Here is a 19787-nt window from a genome sequence, read left to right on the forward strand (position 1 = left end):
TTTGAGTTGTTTCCACTTTGGGCTGTCATAATGATGATGCTGTAAACAGTCCTGTATAGGTTTTTGTTTAGATATATTTTTTTCAGTTCTCTTAAGTGTATTCCTAGGAGTGGAATTGCTGAGTCTTTCAAAACTTCTCCTTTCCCTGCTTCTCCTAAATTTAGCTCTACCTGTATCAAATTAATAAAAGACAAAATTAATAAAATTTGGCTTTTAAAAGAGCCAAATTAAAGCTCTAATTCTGTCACTCAAGTTGTCAAAAATCCCTCATTGACTTCTCATTGACAACTGAATTAAGCCAAACTCATTGGATGGACATTAGTAGCCTTGCCTAATGTGGTCCTTGCTGAATATTTTGGTCTCAACTCCAACCACTATAGTATAAAAGCTGAATTATTTGTGAAGTCTTTTCTGAATAATCTCAACCACATCCCAAGTTAAAATGTTACTAATCCTTTTCTAGAACTTCCATAAACACATCTGTTTGTACCAGGATATAAGCCCTAGAACAATGTGCAAGTTCAAGGACAACACACATGATAGGTACTCAATAAATATATATTGAATGAATGAAAAAGATATATAAATGTAAAGTATTTGTTATCATACCACTTTCCCATGTGTTCATCAAATTCATTCAACCTCACTTACTGGGCAGTAAACCTTCTGAGGGAAAAGGCTGTATCTCAGCCATCCTTGAGTCCCTAGCTGGTAATGGTAATTGGCATACACTAAGTTTTTAATAAATACTTTTGAAACAGCTGAATCAATCTATCAATCAAACCTTGAACTATTCCCTAGTTTTTGGACATGGCTTGAACTCATTCTTTTACTTGTCTTTGAGAATAACTTTCCTTCTGTCTGAAATGCCATCTCTCTCTCTCCTAAAAGGCCCATGTCAAATAACACCTCCTCTATTATATCTTTTCTTCCCTTAGTTCAATAAGAAATAATCTCACAAAACTCATGTAACACTTTGGTTAGTAACACTTTCATGAAAAATCCTATCCTGCCTTCCCTCACAGACATCTTTGACCTCCTCTTATGCAACACCTCCCCCAGTTAGCACTTCCTTTAGTTATAAGCTATCTAAGAGGAAGGAATATGTATTATTCTAGGAGACTGCTTTATACAGAAGTAGATACTTAAGGATGGAATTAGGAAATAGAGTTAACTGATTGGTTGAACTTAAGGAGATATAGTAGAATTCTTGATTTTTTCCACCTTGAGCTTTCCCATTTCAGTATTTGATATCATTAAACAAATTCTAAGAATACCTTCTGATTCCTCTCCACTCCTTTTCCACATATCCAACCTATCGGCAAGTTCTATTGCTTATAACTCTAGAGTAGATCCGAACCCTTTCGTTTTTTTTTTTTGTTTGTTTTTTGTTTTTTTATTTATTTGACAGAGAGAAATCACAAGTAGGCAGAGAGGCAGGCAGAGAGAGAGGAGGAAGCAGGCTCCCTGCTGAGCAGAAAGCCCGATGTGGGGCTTGAACCCAGGACCTGGGATCATGACCTGAGCTGAAGGCAGCGGCTTAACCCACTGAGCCACCCAGGCGCCCCCTGAACCCTTTCGTTTACCTTTATCACCTTGGCTACCATCTTCATCCAAGCTGCCACCATCTCATATCTACTGCAATAACCTTCAACTGATCTCTTTTCTTTCACTCTTGTATCCCTGTAAGACTAACTTTGTATATTATTTGCATATTATTAAATTTATATTAAATTTAATATTTAAAAGTATACATCAGATTTATGGCTTTCTGTTAGGGCACTTAGATTAAATATAAACGTCAATGAGTGGCTGGGCTCCATCCTCTCGATGTTCTTATGTCCTTACAGTCTCACCCTTGCTTACCAACTGCTAGTGATACTGGCCTGGAGGCCCAGGGGGAAATTGTATTTTACTTTCCATCCTGTTAAAAAGTGTAATTTAGAACAAGTCTCTACCTATGGGACTCAATCACTTATTTCTAGAATGAGGGGAGTAAACAAACTGGTTGTGAATAATCTCTTTAATTTAATTATCTTCAGAGTTCCTAAGTCACTAATCCTATGGTTTATTAGTAGGAATCATTTAAAAAAAATTTTTTTTTTGTTGAATGAGTGTGATGCATAACACTCTGTAAATTTAAGGTTTATAGCATATTACTTTGATTCATATAATATTATAATGTAATTGTCAATGTAGTGATATTTGTCACATTACATAATGACATTATTATCTATATTAATTATAATGTGAATTAGAGCTTCATGGCTTATTTACTACCTGTTACAAGTCTGTACCCTTAAACACCATTTAAGTAAGACATTGGTCTTACCACACATATATGTATGCACACCCACATTCCCTCATAACCACCATTGTACTTTTTACTACATGTTTAACTTTTTTAGATTCCATATATAAATGACATCATTCAGTACTCGTTTTTCTCTGTTTGATTCATCTTGTTTAGCATAATATATTAGGTCCACCAAATTGGAGGATATCTTCCTTTCTCTTGTTGTTTAATATTGCACTGTGTATATGTACCACATCCTTTTTATCCATCTACCCATTGATGGACACTTGGGTTCTTTTCATAGTTTGCCAGTTATGAATAATGTTAAAATAACATGGAAGTGCAGATATCTTGTGGAAATCCTGTTTAAATTTCCTTTGAGAAAATACCTAGAACTGGAATTGCTGGATCATATAGTAAATCAATTTTTAATTTTTTGAGGAATGTCTCTATTGTGTTCCATAGAGGTTGGGCCATTTACATTCCCACCAACAATGTGTAAGTGTTCCCTTTCCACCATATTCTCGCTGGCACTTGTTGTCTCGTCTTCTTGATGATAGCCATTCTAACAGGTGGGAGGTGGTTTCTCATTGTAGGGGTAATTTGCAATTTCCCTAAGGATTAGTAATGTTGAGGATCATTTCATGTGCATGTTGGTCATTATTCTATATTAGGAAAATGCAACTTTTATTTTTTTAATGTTTATTATTGAAGTATAGTTGAAAAACAATGTTATATTAGTTTCAGCTGTATGACATAGTGATTCAACAATTCTACACATTACATGGTCACCATGAAAACTGTAATTATATCTGTCACCATACATTATTACAGTCCATTGACTATATTCCCTATGCTGTACATTTAATCCCCAGTACTTACTTATTTTAAAACTAGAAGTTTGTATCTTTTAAACCACTTCACTACTTTAGCCATAACCCCACTCCTCTTCCCTCTGACAACTATGTTTGTTCTCTTTATCTATGAATCTTCTTCTTCTTCTTCTCCTCCTCCTCCTCCTCCTCCTCCTTCTTCCTCTTCTTCTTCTTCTTCTTCTTCTCCTTTTTTTGGCTTTTTGCTTGCTTGTTTGTTCATTTGTTATGTTCCACATATAAGTGAAATCATTTGGTGTTTTGTCCTTCTTTGACATATTTCACTGAGCATATATTGTCTGAGTCCATCTATGTTATTGCAAAGGGCAAGATTTCATTCTTTCTTTATGGCTGAGTAATATTCCATTGTGTGTGTCTATACAGTGCACACACATGTTCTTTATTCATTCTTCAATCAATAGACACTTATGTTGCTTTCATAATTTGGCTATTGTAAATGATGCTGTAGTAAACATAGGAGCACATGTATCTTTTTAAATTACCACTTTTATTTCATTGAGTAATACTCAACAGTGGAATTTGTATATTGTCTGGGTTTCCTCTTTTTAATTTTTTGATCAACCTCCATACTGTTTTCCATGGTGGTTTCACCACTTTACATTCCAACAAATGTCGCACAAGGATTCCCTTTTCTTAACTCCAACTCTTGTTTCTTTTTGCTTTGATTCTAGCCATTCTGACTGATGTGAGAATGCTGAAGTATGAATTTATCAATATCAGAATTATGGTGCTTGTTTTGTCATTTTTGTAATGGTATTCAATTTTTCTCCAGCAAAAGCAAGATATCTCAATGAGAAAATGCATAAAATGTCCTGGTTTTAACAAAATCACACACACACACATACCGCCCCCCCCCCAAACACACAAGCAGAGGTAAAACTATATAGTATTAAAACAACACCAAAAATGAAGTTGTACACTATATATGTGTGATTCTAATTACTGACCCATTGAGAAATGAAGAGTGAGATAGGAGATATTATTATATATTTTAGGGAGAATTTTCGGAGGTAGCTCCACTCATGACATAAAGCACTCTGGAGCCCTCCTTTGTGTTACATGTTGTACACAGAGGGATAAGACTGTTTGGGTCAGGAAAAATGATCTGGAGGTAATGATGATTTGTGAATACAAATATACCTGACAGACAAGGTAGAGAAGCATTCCACGTAAAGGACAGCCGAAATGCCAAGGGAAAGCTTTAAGATAAGACTAATTATATTGGGAATGCTGCCATGCAGGGTGGCCTGAGGGCTATTAGAAGATGAACTGAAAGGTAGGCAGGAGGCTGATGATGACAGAGGGCCTTATGCACCATGCTGATGACTTTGGATGTCACCATTTAGGGTGGTGACTTCTAAAGAAATTCTGTGGGGCTCTGGATATTTCCCTAGAAGGGGAAACTGTGAAGGACAATAAGGGTATAGAAGAGGCTTCCAACGTCCTCCCACTGTTCAACCAATAAGAATTATATTTTATTTGTTTATGCACTCATGTAAGTATGCAAATAAAAGTTTGCAAGGCTAAAATGATTAAAAAACTACTAGAAGCAAAAACAAAAAACTAGAGGCAAAAGAAAGCTATGGAAGGATTTTGGGTAAGATAAAATCTGGTACGTTTCAGAAAAATCGCACTCAGTCCGGATTAGAGTATCCGTCCCTATACCGAGGTGGCCGTGTTCCAAGTATGTTGTATAGGAATGATTGTTGTCAACTGGTACGACCACATGTCATCTCTCCTAAGGCTGGGAAGATCTCCCTTTCATTGCCTTCCGAGTAGTTATGCATTAGCTCTGTGATGAGAGGAGCTTGTGGAGATTTAGCAGGCCCAGGTGAAACGCAGGCCATTATACTCAGAAGGTTGTGGGAATCATGGGGACAGTTCTGTATAAGTGTTTACGGGAGCCCTGTGTGGGAGCGCCCATTTCACAGGGCTCGTCGTGGTCAGACCCATTGCTCCTCAGACTCCTGTAAACCCCAGGTTTTATGCTTCCAGTTGAGACAGTGACTGTTTCTCCCTCGCTCTGACCACCCCTTTGCAGACAGACCTTCACTTCCCAGCTTCTGCCTCATCCAGGTGAGCTGTAATTCTTCTGTTAACCCCTCAGTCCTGTAATATTGTAGCGTCTTAAGAGACAGGACAGAACCCAGACTGATACAGGTGTGTATCAAGTAATCCACTGGGTGGAGAAGATCATGTTAAAACTCCTATTTCTATGTATATTTTAATCTCTCCATTTTAAAAACATAGCATTTTAGGACTAACGTAATGGTGAAAGAGTAAGCATGACTTACAAAGAAGTCAAAGTGCATGTGTTGAGATGTGTGTTCAGTTTGTTTACTGAGAAAGGTATGAAGTTTTCAGAATTTGAGAACCTTGGTAGAGAAGATGGCCCTGGAAGAAGGACAAAGCTGTAGACCGAATGTTCAGTCAGAAGGCTATTGTAGACGTCATCCAGGAAAGAACTGATGAGGCTCTGAAGTGAGGCTGTGGCAGGGGCAGTCGGATTTAAGTAGTACTCAGGAGCTAGAAATAGGGAGCAGCAGCTGATAGATGACCTTTGCGGAGGAAAGAGAAGGACAGCTCAGAGATGACTCAGGTTTGCAGCTAAGGTGCTTCCATTTGCAGAGCAAGACCTGCCAGTTGCTTTTGTTTGTTTTTCCTCTCCTTCAGCTTGGCAATTTAGAAAAACCACCACCCACCAAAACCAAGTAGGGTTCATCTTGGAATGTGAAGGATGGTACAGTATTAGGAAAACTTCCCCCAGCTCTACCGTGCAAAGGCTCTAAGAGAAAACTTTGGTAGCTACAGCTAACCGTCCACCCAAATTTTGTGCTGTCCACTCCACTGTCTAGAGTTGCTAGTGGAAGTGATGCCCAGATGGGACCATGTGACTCATTCTTGCCAAGGGAAATGTTGGGGGGGGGGGTGTTGTGCCAACTCTGGGCCAAAGCTTTTTAAGAAGCCGGAGTGCTGGTTTCACATCCTCTTCCCCTTCTATCTGCAGAAGTTAGACAACAGCAAGGCCCTAGATGCGGAAGCAGACACAGGTGGAAGAAATCTGGGCCCTTGAATTACATTACAGAGGAGGGCCACCTGCCTTAGTGTTCTGTGCCTGAGAAATAAGCCTTCCACCACATTAGACACCTAAACAGGTGTCTGCTCGTTCTTTAAAAATGTTTAGTCTGCTTTAAATGTTCTGAAGATACTATAGTAGAGGCCCCTTAGCATACAGTAACAGCAAATAATCATTGTTGATACAGACTTTTAGAAAACCTATTCCTTAACAGGCTTTCGGGATGTGGGGTCCATGCGTAGGATGAATTTGGGTGGAAAACATTACATTTACCTTTTCACTAACATTCCGCTGAAGTTTAGCATGTCTTTTCATTGTGGATATACGCAACCCGTCCAGTGTGATTAGCAGTTGCTGGGCCTTGTCGCCGACAGAGAACAGGTCTTTTCCTATCACATTAAAGATGTTCCTTGACTTACGATGGCATTATGTCCAGATGAATCCGTTGAACATAGTTGAACATAGCATAAACCGAGAGTGCACTTAATACACCTTACCTGCTGAACTTCACAGCTTAGCCTCACCTACCTTAACTGTCTCTGAACACTTACATTTTCCCACAGCTGGGCAAAATCCTCCTCCCAGAAAGCCTGTTGTATAACGAAGTGTTGCGTACGTCATGTGATGGCTTGAATGCTGAATGGCTTGAAAGTGAAACACAGAATGGCTGTATGGGTACAGAGTAGCTGTAAGTGGATCGGTTGTTTGTCCTCATGATCAAGTGGCCATATGGGAGCTGGGGCTCACTGCTACTGCCCAGCATCATGAGAGAGGATTGTACTGCCTATCCCTAGCGCAGGGAAAGCTCCAAATTCAGAATTCGTTGAAGTGTGGTCTCTACTGAATGCGTTTCGCTCTTGAACCATAGTAAAGTCCAAAATCCTAAGGTGAATCATCATAAGTTGGGGACACTTTAAGTGTTGCCAATATATCAATACCATTTATACTGTCAGTATTTCAGAATTACAGATCTTGTAATACTAAACCTTCACAACAAGCACATATATTCTATCACAACTTCCAAAAATGTTTTGATATATGTATTAAAAATGATTAATCAATTTTTTAATATATGTACTTTATGCATTTAAAAACATTTTTCTGAAAGGAGGCCCATGGCATGAAAAAAAAACAAAAAACCTTGAAATATATTTTTTCAGTGTAGAGATGATTATCTAACTTCTAACAACAGGGTTTCTGCTTTCAAACTTTAAAAGTCTAGTTTGAATACCAGCTAAAATATGATAAAGACACATAGAATTACAACAGATTAAAAGAATCTCGTGGTAACTCTAACCATCCAAATATTTTTAAATAATAAAATAATATCAGTAAGAAATCAAACTTTGTGCATATGTCTTTGGACACATGCACATTAATGTCGGTATTTTTTTTTTAGAGCAACCAGAACCGTCCAGACCTATCAAGACTACCATTAATACATTTCTTTCTGATTCATTCATATGATCAGTTTGTAAATCGCAAAATTCTGGTTAAGGTAGTTACAATATTCTGGATCTTCACTAAACCATGAAAGTATTTGCCTATGTCGAGCAGGATATGAGTTATATATGATAAAGATCTTCCACTATTTAGGAATCATTCTGGGGGTTGCAATATTAAGAATTTTACTTTCATCTACATTTTATTAGTGGGTCTGAAAATAGTGATCTTCTAAAACCAGAACTCAAAGGCATCTGGAAATTGCAGTTTCCAAAGGCAACAGAACATACTCTGAACAGCCTGCCGTATGTTCTTGTACCGTCATGTCTTCCCATTTATGACCTAAAAAAGTATCTAAACATAATCACCCCTGAAAGCACTTTAAGGGACATTTAAATCACTTCCCATCATCAGCAGCCCTTCCTTCCTGTATATTTTAATACAAAAGCTATTTCCAAAAGTGAGACACTTGGCCAGTAATTTTCATAAGGCAATGCAATATGAAAGAAGGGAACTTTCATATTAAAAAAACAAACAAACCTGGATTTGGGATCCCAGCCCATTACTTAAAAACTTTGTGTCCTTAATTTTTATTCTTTTTCCTGAGTTTGATTTCCTCCTCATGAATTGGAGATAGGATCACTTACCCCATGCAGTTTTTGTGAATATTAAATGAGATAGTTATGTAAATTTCAACAGAAAACGTCTGTGCAGAAAACTGTTAATTCTATCCTTTACTGACTTATAGAGTCCTCACAATAGGCCTGAACAAAGGGTCCAACCTTCACAATGACCTAGCCAAATCTCCCCAAAGGGAACTATTTTGCCTCAGGTAGGACTTTTTAAGAATTGGCTACACAAACACACACAGCATCTGTCCCTATAAATATACTTTTCAAATCTCTGTTTTTCTTAAAGCCAGTGTATGTGTAGATCTTTTTAAATATTTGACGTAGAATTCTGTTGGATCCAGTGTTTGTGTGTTGGGTTTAGAAGTACTGCCCACCTAACTAAAGGAAAACTATTTAAAAGGGCAGTCAACAATTTCTGACGAATGTCTCTGGACATGTAATGGCTGAATAAATCTAAAGCAGTGAATTCCATGATTACCTCTGTTAACACGCTATCAGTGTATTAATGTCTGGTGGGAGTATTTCGCTTGTTTTTTTTTTTGGATGTCCTGAATTGTGTGTGATGGTATATTTCCCTCTCCAAAGTTGCAATTAGACTGCATCCCTTGAAGTGATTGTATTACATTTTTAGGGAAATCCATTTGGGGGATAGTTTTTATTGCTTCTGTGTCCACAGAAGTGGACATCTTTAGAGATCAGATAATGATAGCACCTCAAATTTACAGACCTTCTTCATAGGAAATTTAACAAATGACTTGTGTATGTCATTTCCTCTAAACCTAACAGTGCTCCCATTAGATGAGTGTTATTACAGACAGAAAGTAACTTGTCCAAGAATGGAAAACTTACAAGCGGCAGAACTAAGATCCAAACTCAGGGGTTGTGCAAAGCTTTTTTTTTTTTTTTTTTTTTTTTAAAGTTCTTTGATTTCCCAATGATGTCTAGATACCTGAACTCAATATTTCGTGGCATGATGTTTGAGATTTTCAGAAGCCTAAAGCAGGTTGGAACTTTAAAAATGAGCATGAAAATACCATGAGCCACCTGATTTCCAAGAACCAAATGGGAATGAATATAATACTTGATCCAACAGCAGATTACTAGAACTGCAGTGTGAGAGAACAAAAGATAAGCAGACCCTTACTCCTGCGAGCTCTGAAGAGGAAGTCTGTGGGCACTATTCCCAATGGGGCTGAATATCTTTATTGTCTCACTACCAGCTCCATCAGGTCCCCTCCCCTGGAGTACAGAAAACCAGTGGATTACATTCATTCATTCTTTATTTCTTATTTTTTATTATGTTAGTCACCATATAGTACATCATTAGTTTTTGATGTAGTGATCCAAGATTCATTGTTTATGTGTAACACCCAGTGCTCCATGCAATATGTGCTGTCCTTAATACCCATCACAGGGCCAACCCTTCCCCCCACTCCCTACCCTCTAAAACCCTCAGTTTGTTTCTTGGAGTCCACAGTCTCTCATGGTTTGTCTCCCCTTCTGGTATCTCCCCCTTCACTTACCCTTCCTTTTCCTAATGTCCTCCATGCTGTTGCTTATATTCCACAAATAGTGAAACAATATGTAATTGACTTTCTGTGCTTGACTTATTTCACTCAGCATAATCTCCTCCAGTCTCATCCATGTTGATGCAAAAATTGGGTATTCATCCTTTCTGGTGGTGGCATAATACTCCATTGTATAAATGGACTGTATCTTCTTTATCCGTTTGTCTGTTGAAGATACACATGTAGTGAAAAGAAGGACCATATGCATCTCACTGTTCATAGCAGCAGTGTCCACAATAGCCAAACAGTGGGTTAAATTCTAATGTCAAATTCAGTAATGGTGACTTTCAGGGATTCAGGTTAGTTGAGTGAACTACACCTAGCATTCAATTCTGTTTCCTCAGTACTGACCTCTGAGTTCTAGATTCCCATCTCCCCTCCCAGCTAGATGTTCCCATTTGAATATTCACCACCATTTCCCTTTCAACACATAAAAAGTTAAAAAGGCTAAAACCCACAAGGGAGTACTTGCTAATGGGACCATCAGGAGAGGCATTAGATTCTGGGGCCAGATCACTGGTATTCCAGTCCTGTCTGTCCCTCATGATTCTGTGACTGAACGCATCCTCTAACCTCTATTAGCTTCAGGTTTTCTACCTGTGCAATGGAAATACTACTACCGATGTCATGGGGTTATTATGAAGGCTAAAGGAATTATTACACATAAAGCCCTTAGACAAGTGCTGGGCATCCAGTAAGCACCATGGAAATGTGGTTGCTATTATTGTTAATATTATATCATGGATCATCCAGGCTAAAAACTGATGTCATCTGTTTGGATTGCTAGATGTTGGGAGGATGTGGAAGCAAAGCAAGGGAGCAGTCAGCCACCAACCTCTTTTAATTCTACTTTTGGAAGACTCCTCTCATTTTTAACAGCTACTGCCCTAATTCAGGCCTCTCTTACCTTTGATCTTCTCCATTACAGTAGCGGTCTGCTCATTCTTCTCTCCTATAATTATGCCCTATGCCAGCAGATTTATCTTTTCAAACTAGAGTTTATGGTATTATTTTCTACCCAACAACATTCAAAGTCTAATGCAATTGCAGGGAGTGCAAACTTGTCATTCTGGGACAGAAAATCCTTTCAGTCCAGCCCCAGCCTAGTTGCTAGCCTCATCTTCCTCCCTTGCATGTCCATTTGAGATTAACTGCCTCTTCCAGGTCACTAATTCATATGCCAGTGTCCTAGGAGAGTTAATTTATTTCCCATCAGTGACCACTTGACTCTGCAAAAGTATTTTAACTCACTGGGGCTTAATATAGGACAAATCTTATTACTATACCTCAGTTATTGCAAGAAAAAAAAAGTTTCCCTGTTTCTCTCCCAGCTTGTTTCCTCTTTGCCAAAACAGAGTCTTCCTTTTGACCATACCAGTGATTTAACTCTATTTGAACAGCTTCAGTCTCTGGTCATTTATGTTAAGATTGTGTGACATTAGATATGGAATTCATATTATTTAAAATAACTTTTTTTTTTCACTCAAGTATAATTAGCATACAGTGTTCCAGTAGTGTCAGTGTACACTATGATGATTCATCAGTTCTCTGTATTTCTCAGTGCTCCTCCAGATAAGTGTACCCTTGAACCCTTTGTCTCTTTCACCTAATGGCCCAACAGCCTCCCCTCTGGCAACCAGAGGGGATCTTTGTATTCACAGGTTTGGTTTTTGTTGTTGTTGTTCAACGTGACACATTGTTCAATGACTGGATGAAATCATATGATAGTTGTCTTTCTCTGACTGACTGACTTCACTTAGGATTATACCTTCTAGGTCAATCCATGCTGTTGCAGATGGGAAGATCTCATCCTATTTTAGGGTTGAGTAATACTCCATTGTATGTACACACCACACCTCCTTTTATCCATTCATCTGTGGATAGACACTTGGTTGCTTCTATATCTTGGCTATTATAAATAATGCTACAGTAAATAGAAGGGTGTCTGTATCTTTTCAAATTGGGCTTTGGGGTGGTTTTTTGGTGGGGGGCATGGAGGGGTTAACTCCCCAGTAGTAGAATTATTGGGTCATTTTATAACTCTATTTTATTTTTTGAGGAACATCTATAGTGTTTTCCACGGTGGCCACACAAGTTTGCTTTCCCACCAACAGTGCACGAAAGTTCCTTTTCCTCCACATTCTTGCCAACACTTGTTATTTCTTGTGTTTCTGATTGTAGCCATTCTGACAGGTACATTGTAATATCTCACCGTGATTTTCATTTTACTTTCCCTGATGACTAGTGATGTGGCGCATCTTTTCATGAGTCTATTGTCCATCTGTATGTGTCTGGAAGAATGTCTGTTCAGGTCCTCTGCCCAGTTTTAATTGGATTCATTTGAAATTTTTTTTGGTGTTGAGTTGTGTAAGTTCTTTGAATGTTTTGGATATTAACCTTGTGTTGGATATATCACTTGCAAATATCTTCTCCCATTCAGTAGGTTGTCCTTTGGCTTTGTTGATGGTTCGTTTCTCTGTGCAAAACCTTTTTTATTTTGGTGTAGTAGCAGTAGTCCCGCTTGCTTTGGTTTCCCTTGCCGTAGGACACATATCTAGAAACATTTTTCTACAATGGGTGTTAAAGACATTACTGCTTATGTTTTCTTCTGGGAGTTTTATGGTTTCAGGTCTCATGTTTATGTCTTTAATTCATTTAGAGTTTGTTTCTGTGTATGGTGTAAGAAAGTGGTCCAGTTTCATTTTTTTGCATGTAGGTGTCCAGTTTTCCAGCACTCTTTGTTGAAGATACTGTCTTTTCCCCATTGTATATTCTTGCCTGTTTAGTTATAGGTTAATTGACCATGTATATGTGAGTTTAATTCTGGGCTCTCTGCTCTATAGCACTGATCTAATTGTCTTTTTTTTTTTTTTTTTTTTTTTGCACTGCCATACTGTCTTGAATGCTACAGCTTGTAGTATGTCTTAAATTGTAGGATTGTGTTACCTCTAGCTTTGTTCTTCCTCCCAATTGCTTTGGTTATTTGGAGTTTTTTGTGGTTACATACAAAATTTGGACTATTTGTGGAGTGCCTGAGTGGCTCATTGGTTAAGCATCTGTCTTCAGCTCAGGGCAGGATCCCAGATTCCTGGGATTGAGCCCTGCATTGGGCTCCCTACTCAGCGGGAAGCCTGTTTCTCCCTTTCCCACTCCCACTGCTTGTGTTCCCTCTCTTGCTGTCTCTGTCAATAGATAAATAAAACCTTAAAAAAATCTTTTTTTGGACTGTTCTAGTTCTGTAAAAAAAGAAAAAAATTATTGGTGTCTTGAAGGATTGCAATGAACTGTAAATTGCTTTGGATAGTATAGACATTTTAGCAATATTTGTTCTTCCAATTCCTGAGCATGGAAATCATTGCAGTTGCTTGTCGCACCTTCTATTTCTTTCATCAGTGTTTCATAGTTTTCAGAGTACATGTCTTTCAACTCACTGGTTAAGTGTTATTCTTTATGGTCCAATTCTAAGTGGGAAAGTTTTTTTTTTCCCTCTTTCTGTGTTTCATTATTAGTTTATAGCAATGCGACAGATTTTGTCTATTAATTTTCTATCCTGCAACTTCACTGAATTTATTAGTTGTAGTTATTTTGGTGGAGTGCCACTTCCTGACGGTGCACAGGAGAAGAATGAGGCACAAACAAGTCAGCTGCAAGAGAAGGGGAGCAGGGGAACAACAGTAGAAAAGACTGTTGCCCCAAACAACTCCTCAGTCCTGCTTTTATTAGATAGAGACAGTAATCAACAGAAGAGCCGAAGAAGGCCAAACATTAATCATTTGCCTTGTAGATAAGAAGGAAGGCAAAATATGTCTGGTCAAGCAGTATAAAGTTAATAGTTGAGCAAGCACATTCAGAGGACTTATCTAATTAGACACAGGCTTTCTCGGGGGGGGGCGGGGAAGGGGAGATAACGGAAAAATGAAGCAGGCGGTGTTCTGCCCTGGGCTAGCGAGGTATCCCCAGCGGCTCGGCTTCAAGGCCATTTATCATCCTCTCCCCCAGAGGCCTGTTGCCAGTCTGTTTTTCTTGAGGCTCTATCTAAACGTGCTTGGTAACTAGTAAAATTTCCCATGGGTTATATTTTAAGTAATACATTGTTCTGAGGGACAGTTACAGTGGAGTCTTTAGGGTTTTCTCTATAATATCTTGTCATCTGCAAATAGTGATTTTTACTTCTTTTCAATTTGGATGTCTTTTATTTCTTTAGTTGTTTGATTGCTGTGGTTAAGACTTCCACTATTATATTGGTGAGAGGGATATCCTTCTGTTGTTTTTGATCTTAGAGGGAAAGCTCCGTTTTTCACCAGTGAGTATGAAGTTAGCTGTGCATTTTTCTTATATGGCCTTTATTATGTTGAGATATGTTCCCTCTAAAACTACTTTGTTGAGGGTTTTTATCATGAATTTTTTTTTTTGCATCTATTGAGGTAATCATGTGATTTTTGCCCTTTCTCTGTTAATGTGATGTATAACTTCAACTATCTTGTGAGTAGTGAACCACCCTTGTGTCCTGGAATAAATCCCTCTTGATCATTATGAGTTACTTTTTTTAATGCATTTCTGGATTCAGTTTGCTACTATTTTATTGAGGACTTTTGCATCTATGTTCATCTGAGATAGGGCCTCTAGTTGTTGTTTTTTTTTTTTTTTAATTTCTTTTCAGCGTAACAGTATTCATTGTTTTTGCACCACACCCAGTGCTCCATGCAATATGTGCCCTCCTTAATACCCACCACCTGCTCCCCCAACCTCCCACCCCCTGCCCCTTCAAAACCCTCAGGTTGTTTTTCAGAGTCCATAGTCTCTCATGGTTCACTTCCCCTTCCAATTTCCCTCAACTCCCTTCTCCTCTCCATCTCCCTATGTCCTCCATGTTATTTGTTATGCTCCACAAATAAGGGAAACTATATGATAATTGACTCTCTCTGCTTGACTTATTTCACTCAGCATAATCTCTTCCAGTCCCATCCATGTTGCTACAAAAGTTGGGTATTCATCCTTTCTGATGGAGGCATAATACTCCATAGTGTATATGGACCACATCTTGCTTATCCATTCGTCCGTTGAAGGGCATCTTGGTTCTTTCCACAGTTTGGCAACCGTGGCCATTGCTGCTATAAACATTGTTGCTATAAAAGGGGGTAGAGAGGGCCCTTCTTTTCACTACATCTGTATCTTTGGGGTAAATACCCAATAGTGCAATTGCGGGGTCATAGGGAAGCCCTATTTTTAATTTATTGAGGAATCTTCACACTGTTCTCCAAAGTGGCTGCACCAATTTGCATTCCCACCAACAGTGTAAGAGGGTTCCCCTTTCTCCACATCCTCTCCAACACATGTTGTTTCCTGACTTGCCTAAAAAATTAATTTTAATTTGTTGCAATACACTAAAATTTCAGAGGCAATTTGGGAATTGCTAAGGAAATGTTGAAAAACAAAACTGGCAGCATCACGTTACCTGATTTCCAGCTTTACTACAAAGCCCTGATCACCAAGACAGCATGGTACTGGCATAAAAACAGACACATAGACCAGTGGAACAGATTAGAGAGTCCAGATAGGGATCCTCAACTCTATGGGCAAATAATCTTTGACAAAGCAGGAAAAAATATACAGTGGAAAAAAGACCATCTCTTCAATAAATGGTGCTGGGAAAACTGGACAGCTATATGTAGAAGAATGAAACTCGACCATTCTCTTACACCGTACACAAAGATAACCTCAAAATGGATAAAAGACCTCAACGTGAGACAGGAATCCATCAGAATCCTAGAGAAAAACATAGGCAGTAACCTCTTTGACATCAGCCACAGCAACTTCTTTTAAGATATGTCTCCAAAGGCTAAGGAAACAAAAGCGAAAATGAACTTTTGGGACTTCATCAAGATCAAAAGCTTCTGCACAGCAAAGGAAATGGTCAACGAAACAAAGAGGCAACCCACGGAATGGGAGAAGATATTTGCAAATGACAGTACAGACAAAAGGTTGATATCCAGGATCTATAAAGAACTCCTCAAACTCAACACACACAAAACAGATAATCCTATCAAAAAATGGGCAGAAGATATGAACAGACACTTCTCCAATGAAGACATACAAATGGCTATCAGACACATGAAAAAATGTTGCTGTTGTTTTTGTAGTGTCTTTACCTAGTTGATGTCAGGATTTTGCTGGCCTCATGGAAGAATAGGTATTAGCCCTTTAACTGTTTGGTAGAAATTACCTGTGAAGTCATTTGGTCGTAGATTTTTTATTTATTGGGATTTTTTTTTTTTTTACTGATTTAATGTGATTGCTGGTAACTTATTCAAATTTTCTATTTTTCCTGATTCAGTTTGGAAAGTTATATGTTCATGGAAATTTGTACATTTCTACTAGGTTGTCCAATTCGTTGGCATATAATCTTTCATAATCTCTCACATCCTTTGTATTTTGGGGTGTCAGTTATTTCTCCTACTTCGTTTGTTTGTTTGTTTGTTTGTTTTATTTACTTGAGTCTTCCCCTCCCCCCATTAGTCTGGGTAAATGTTTATCAATTTTTTTCATCTGTTCAAAGAAACTGCTCCTGTTTTCATTTATCTGTTCTCTTGTTTTTGTTAGTCTGTATTTCATTTATTTCTCTTCTAATCTTTATTATTTCTTCTACCAGTTTGTGCTTTCTTCATTCTTCTTCTAGCTCCTATGGGTTATTTGAGATTTTTCTTTCTTCTTGGGTAGACTTGTATTTCTATAATCTCCCCCCCCCCCTTAGAATAGCTTTTGGTGCATTCCAAAGATTTTGGACAGTTTTCTAATTTTCTTTTGTCTTTTTTGTATTTTTTGGTTTTCTCTTGTGATTGATTTCTAGTTGTTTTCAATTTTTTTTGAATTTGTTCAGACTTGTTTTGTGGACTAACATCATCTATTCTGTTAGGTTCATCTGGTCCAGTGTATTGTTGATTTTCTGTTTGGATGATCTACCCACAGATGTAAGTGGGGTATTAAAGTCCTTTTACTAGTATTGGACTGCTGTAAATTTCTTTGTTTATGTCTCTTAATAGTTGCTCTATGTATTTAGGTGCTTTCATGTTGGGTGCATATTTATAGTTTTTGTATCCTTTTTGGACACACCCCTTTATGTAGTGTCCTTGTCTCAATACAGTTTTTGTTTTAAAGTCTATTTTGTCTGATATAAGTATTGCTACCCCAGCCTTCTTTTTACTTCCATTAGCATGGCAAATGCTTTTCCATCCCTTCACTTTCAGTCTTCATGTCTAGTTCTGAAGTCAGTCTCTTATAGAGAGCATATAGAGATGTCTTGTTTTTTTTTTTTTAATCCATTCAGTCACCCTATGTCTTCTGATTGAAGCATTTAGTCCATTTACATTCAAAGTAATTACTGAGAAGTGTTATTGTCATTTTGTTACTTATTTTACATTGTTTTTGTAATTCTCTGTTCCTTTCTGCTCATGTTCTTCTCTCACAGTTTGATGGCTATGGCTATTTTTAGTGATTTGCTTGGATTCTTTTCTCTTCATTTTTGGATATCTATTACAGGTTTCTGATTTGTAGTTACTATTAGCGTCTTATGCATATAGCATTAACATCTTATGCATATAGCAATCTATATTAAGTTGATGGTCACTTAAGTTTGAGCCATTCTAAAAGGACTGCATTTTTGCCTGCCCCCACATTTTATGTATATGATGTCATATTTGACATATTTTGTGATTCTGTTGATTGGTTTCTATATCTATAATTGATTTTACTGCTTTTGTGCTTTAAACTACATACTGGCTTCTAAGAGATTAATTTACTAATTTTATTATATTTGTGTTTATCTTTGAGATTTTTTCCCATTCATAATTTCCTTATTCTTGATTATGACCTTTTCTTTCCACTCAAAGAATTCCCTTTAATCTTTCTTGTGTTGCCATCTGAGAGGTTTTTTGGTTTTGGGGATGGGTAGTCAGATCAGATGTGTACTGTGGCTGCAGTCAAACTTGTGTATATGGTTATACTCAACTCTCTCCAGGGCAAGAGTCACTTTGGTTTGATACCAGTCCCTGAAAGGGCTGCCTGCAGGATGTGATACCACAAGGGCTTCTTAAGAGTGACTCCTATTGAATAGGGTGGGTTGGGATAGGAGGAGCCACAAGGTAATGTCAGGATGGGGCACATGGTGTTAGCAATGTGGTAGATTGCTAACCATGTTCCACTGGTTCCAACAAGTGTCAAGCTATCTAGTGTGGAAAGTGGGGAGTGGAGAGAAATGGTGCCTGACAACGTTTGTGTTCTTGGTGAGGCCTAATGATTCTTTCCCCTCCAATACACATTCTGAGATTAATAAATAAATCTCCTTCATATATACCCCATGAACTTTTCAAGTTTGCTTCTATTCTGTATCTCTGAGGTGTTGTTTGTTATGTTCTTTAATGGCAGGGACTCAGTTGTCTATTGTCCTCAGGCTCCCCCAGGCATGAGCCTGCCAATTTTTAAAGTACCCTGAATTCAACTGCACTGATTGTAAAAACTCAAGAAATTAAGTTTTCAAAGCCAAATGGTATAAAGACTCATCTTCCTGATGTGGGTCCCCTCTCTCTGGAATGCCTGGTGTGCTTTCTGCTCTTCTCCCTTCTCCATACTCATGGTGTCCCTCCTGTTTTGGTTAGTCTCACCTGGAGTTTAGTTCTGGACTCTGTCTCGGCCCCTCCTTCTCTTTCAGTGTGGCCCCCTAATATTAACAGTGGATTGTGTGTTCTGCCAGGATTAGGGTAATTTTTGGGTTTGTTGCACTGATGTGGCTATTATCTAGGTGTGTCCATGGGATGAAGTAGGCTTAGGATCTCCCTACTCACCATCTTCCCAGAAGTAATAAAATAACTTTAAATAATGGCAAATAAAATCACATGCTGTGTAAGCAAATGACAAATGGATTTCTTGTCCTTCTGCAATCAAATAGAAATCTGGAGAAGCAAATTCTTTTTCAAAATATTATTGTGTCTAATGTTAAGGATGTAACTTAGTTTTTGAAGAAAAATAGGAGAAGGAAAAAAAAGAGCAATTAATAAACTACAGGAACCGTGATCTTTCAAGGCAAAAACCTGGGGAAAGAAATGGTAAGTCATGGAATCATTAGTTAATTCTGAAAGTGCTGGTTATTCAAGGTCATCAAATTTTGTACCCTTTTCAACTCTAGTATTTGTACATTAAAAAAAAAACAAACCTTCAGTTTGCTATTCTATTAAATTTCCTCTGTAATCCACATTACAAGTCACTATTGTTTGGATATTGTAAATAATGCTGCAATGAGAATGGAGGTGCACATATCTCTTGGAGATAGTGATTTAATTTCCTTTGGATATATAGCCAGAAATAGGATTGCTAGACCATATGATAACTCGATTTTAATATTTCAAAACACTCTATACTCTTTTCTATCATGGCTGGACAAATTTACATTTCCAATCAAAGTGTACAGGGATTCCCTTTTCTTCAGATCCTTGCCAGCAGTTGTTATTTTTTGTCTTTTTCATAATAGCTATCCTAATTTGTGTGAGGTGTTATCTTATTCTGATTTTGATTTGCATTTCCCTGATGATTAGTGATAGTGAGAACCTTTTCACACTTGATGGCTATTTGAATACCTTATTTAGAAAAATGACTATCAAGGCCTATGTCTATTTCTAAATTAGAGTATCTGAGTTTTTTGTTTTTTATTTGTTTTTGTCATTGAGTTGCATGAATTTATTATGTATTTTGGATATTAACCCCTTATCAGATATGTAGTTTGCCAATGTTTTCTCCCATTCTATAGGTTGCCTTTTTTACTCCATTGATTTTTTTTTCTTGGGTCACTTTTTAAAGTTTTTATTTAAATTCCAGTTAACATACAGTGTG

Source organism: Lutra lutra, chromosome 3, assembly GCF_902655055.1.
Source record: "Lutra lutra chromosome 3, mLutLut1.2, whole genome shotgun sequence".
Taxonomy (NCBI): Eukaryota; Metazoa; Chordata; class Mammalia; order Carnivora; family Mustelidae; genus Lutra; species Lutra lutra.